This window comes from Rhinopithecus bieti, unplaced genomic scaffold (genome assembly GCF_001698545.2).
Source record: "Rhinopithecus bieti isolate Rb0 unplaced genomic scaffold, ASM169854v2 scaffold_3714, whole genome shotgun sequence".
Classification (NCBI taxonomy): domain Eukaryota; kingdom Metazoa; phylum Chordata; class Mammalia; order Primates; family Cercopithecidae; genus Rhinopithecus; species Rhinopithecus bieti.
In genome coordinates, this window is record NW_016804161.1 from 371,163 (window position 1) to 375,494 (window position 4,332).

Sequence of the window (4,332 nt, forward strand, 5' to 3'; positions counted from 1 at the left end):
TTGTTTGAGATGGAGTTCTGCTCTGTCACCCAGGCTGGAGTTCAGTGGCGCGATGTCGGCTCACTGCAACCTCCACCTCCTGGGTTCAAGTGATTCTCCTGCCTCAGCCTCCGGAGTAACTGGGATTACAGGCACGTGCCGCCGTGTCCGGCTAATTTTGGTATTTTTAGTAGAGATGGGGTTTCACCATGTTGACCAGGCTGGTCTCGAACTCCTGACTTCGGGTGATCTGCCTGCCTTGGCCTCCCAAAGTGCTGGGATTACAGGCGCAAGCCACCGTGCCTGGCCTCAGTGTTGCATTTGTAGTTATTTCCTGGATGAGTGGACTGTCAGGAGTTCTACAGACTTCTGAGGACACAAAGTCAGCTCTCTGGGAGTCCCTGCTGAAGAGTTGGATACCTTTATCACACAGCTCTGTCTCCCTGTCTCTGTCTGTCTTGTGCTTTCTCTCCCTTCCCCCCACTCCCTTTTGTGAATACGCATTTACAAAGCTAGGTTTGAGCATATAAGTGGCCCTCCAGGAGATCAGTCTGTGTCTGTGGGGAAACAGACACAGTAATGGGATAGTAGAAGTGCTACCTTAGTGGGTAGGGACCAAATGCTGAAGAGGTCAGGGAAGGTTTCAAAAAGGAGGTTACATTTCAGCTGAGTCCAAAGGATGAGAACTACCAAGTGATTAGACCTATGGGTCACTTTGTGGTTCTTTTTAGAATTGGGCTATTGTTGAAGAATGTAGAGCTTTTATGTTTGCTGCCCAGTTTGGTGGACTTGATGTCAATAACAAGAGGAAGCTGTACAACCTGGCCTTAGGAACAGTATCAGCTCTAGGAAGGTTCCTCTAGGAGTCAGGATGTACAGGAAATGGGGTTGGGATGGGGCAGTGCTAGTTGGGAATGAGAAATGGGAAGGAGTTTTGGAGATGGGGGAATGGAGAAGGAGGAAGAGGGGCATGGGAAGAGGGGGAGGGAGAGAGAGATATGGAGAAACAGGAAAGAAGCAGTGACAGAGAGTAGAGAGAGCTGAGGAGGAGGCAGCAGGTTTCACTTTCTTAGCTGACCTCTGTAAACTCTGTTTTAAAAGATCTCTGGGAAAGGAAATTCTGCAAACTCCATAGTAACATGTTCCAATGTTTATTGCCCCTCACTGCTCACTGTTAGGAAGTTCTCTGGTATATTAACTGACGCCCCTCTTGTGGCAGTTTAAGCTCTTATTCTATTTGCGTAGACAGAGAAGAATATACATATACATAATCCTTATATATGAAAATAAATTAAGTCACCCACCAACCCCTATTTCTATAGGCTAAATAATCCAGCTTCCCAAAGTCTTTCCTCAGAACTCCTATTCTCAAATGTATTACTAATCATGCCCACCAACTCTTCCCCCATTTCCTCCTTGCTATCCTTCTAGAACAATCTTGACCCTCCTATTTCATATTCCAGTCCTTTCAACATTCCCACCAGGATGTAGTTATCTTAAATGAGTCATAACTGTGGTCTTGAACCAAAACCTCCAACTCCTCCTGTTGACTTCCTCTGCTCTGTGCTGCTACACTCAAAGACTACAGGTGGGCATAGGTCTTCTTCCTTCCTTCACCACCTTCTCACAATTTTATGGAAAGTTTCAGGAATGGGAGCCTGTTTCCAGACTTCATCACAATGTCTTCACCTGAGGTAGTTTCTTAGTTTTAAATACAACCTTTCTAGTCTCACTAAAGACCTTCTTACTGACTCTGACTTCCTGCTCCCCAGACCCTTAGGCAGGAAAATCCTGTCCTGATTTATCAGGTCCTCCTTTAAGAAGAATGCCTCATGGCCAAGAAACCAAATCCTCATGGCAATGCCGCTCAAGAGGCCAGTTGTCTATGTCTAACCACATCTGCATTTGGAATAAAACCATGGGGTCATCGTGGGGCCTCTTCCTCAGAGAGGAAGGAAAGGAAGGTCCAGAGAACATCTCTCCCAGAAGAGTCCCTGTAGCCTTAAAGACCTAGAGGCATGAGCTTTAGAGGTTTCTCTGCACTTAGCAGCAAAAGATTGGATCTGCCCCGTTTCTAGATCTAGCCAATTTCAAGATGCTGAACAGGAAAACCATCTCCCTTCAGATTTGGGCACCTTCCAAATCAGGCTTATTCAGAGCCCAAGTTTCAATTCCAGCTAGTGTAGTGGAAAGAACACAGAATCTGTACTCAGGAGATAAGGATGTAAGCCCTAGCTCTGCCACAGACACACTTTGGGCAAATCCCTTCCTCTCCTTGAGCCTCAGTTTCTACATCTGTGAAACAAGGAGCTTGGCCTGAATGATTTCTCTGTTTCCTCATGAGACTGACTGAGCTTCCATAAGGAGGGGTGACTTACCACTTGCAGTCAGGAAGCTTTCTTAGCCTGGTTGTAAGGTTTGCTTCTCCCTCCTTATTTTCTAGGTGGCATAGACACAGAGGTTGGTGCATATTAGGCTGTCCTGTGTCCCAAGATTTCCAAGCCTAACAGTGATTTTCAAGCTACAGGGTGTTCTGTGGGTAGCACAAACTTCAGCTTCAAGAATGTGAGTCTCCTGTAATTGCTAATGTAATTTTGGAAGACTTACAGCTAGAAACTCCTCCAGTCCAAGAGACTAATGGTTGCAGTGAAAACAGAATGTTCACTTATGAAAATGTTAGAAGGCATTTGAGAAAAAACTCCTGCTTTGTTCCAGTTCTGCAGTTGGTCCTCTGTTCCTCTGCAACAAGGGTTAGGCAAGTGTGCTTCTCACACTTGCATACTTACACAAAGTTGGGCTCAGAGAAGAGAATGTACAAAATGACCCCTGGAGCAAGAAGATAACTTCAGAGGATTGACTCCCGTCTCTGGATTTCCTTACTTTAACAGAACACCTCATGATATAAAAGCCCAGAGACGTCTGTACTTAGAAACATACCCTACGTAGTGTTAGATGAAAGAATATACACATTCCTTTCAAAGCTAAACTTCATCAAAGGAGTATTTCCTTAACCTTTTAGCTAAGCCCCAAATGTAAGAACAACCAAAAGTGAGTGAATGAGTGAGTGAGAGAGAGAAAGTTGTGGAAGGAGGAAAATTCCATTAAAGGGTGAAAATTAAGTGAACAATTCAATTTATCTCTTCAAGCATGTGCCTATTCACCATATCCAAGGAAATCCATATTAAATGGCTTCTAAATAACTTTCAGCCAAAGTAAATGTTTAAGGCCTATGTGCACTCTCTTCTCAATAATGTCCAAGGTAGCAGTGCCAGGCAATGATCTGAGTTGTAATTTCTGTTTTAAAGGGATGTGACAAGATTTAAGAACTACATGTTTGAAAATCAAATCTACTTTCTTAAAAGACAGAACATCTTGGTGGTAAATGCCCAGGCGCCACAGGGAAAGGTTTCCTCACTGACTCCAGCTCCCTGGCTGTTTTCCAACCTTGCTCAGTTCAGGCACTCAGGAGGTCAGGTCATTCCTCAGCTTCTTTACAACAGGCACACAACTTTTCCATGTGGACTATGATACCTCAAGGCACCAGAGTACCCTAGTGTTCGAAGAAGTGGCAGACTGCAGCTGAAGCCAGTGTTTTGGCCTAGTCTGGGGTTGGCAATCTATTCTATAAAGCTCCATAAATCTTATCACACAGCATCATTTCACTTAAAGCATTTTAATGAAAAATCATTAGTTTTACTCTGTCTTCCTCCCAGGTCAGAACCCAGAAACAAACAGGTGCTTTAGCTAGTTTCATAATTGGTTTTTTCAGTCCTAAGTAGTAGACCATATTGCCTGGCCCTGTCTTTGGAGACTGTTCTGTCTTTGGATTGATTCTCATCTTTTAGTAAGTGAGCACTTGTACGTGCCCTAGGGCTAGTTTCATTGCAAGTACACTGGGGACTTACTGACCCAACAATGGCACAATGGAAGCTACTTTGAAAAGACTAAATGGTCAGGGTACTACCCCAGAATAGCGTTTTCATTACAGAGAAAATGATATTGAACCCTCAAAGCAAGAAATACCTTCCCTGACTCTTTGGGAAATCAAATCAGGAAGCTTTAAGTCCAAGAAACAGGGTGCTGACATCTTTTGATAGGTAGCGTATCTAGTTCCTATATGGTGACTCAGGATTTCATTCATACCCAATCACTGATTTGATAAAGGAGGAAAAAAAAGGATAAAAGTGAGTGCCTGTAATCCCAGCTACTCAGGAGGCTGAGGCAGGAGAATTGCTTGAACCCCAAAGGCGGAGGTTTCAGTGAGCTAAGATTGCGTCATTGCACTCCAGCCTGGGCAACAAGAGTGAAACTCCGTCTCAAAAAAAAAAAAAAAAAAAAAAAAAAAAAAAAAAA

The 4,332-nt window shown here is 43.9% G+C and overlaps 1 protein-coding gene across 1 annotated transcript in view; it reads right to left on the bottom strand.

The window, feature by feature from the left end:
- EDA (ectodysplasin A) overlaps positions 1–4,332 on the bottom strand; it is an 88,170-nt gene that overhangs the window by 12,118 nt on the left and 71,720 nt on the right.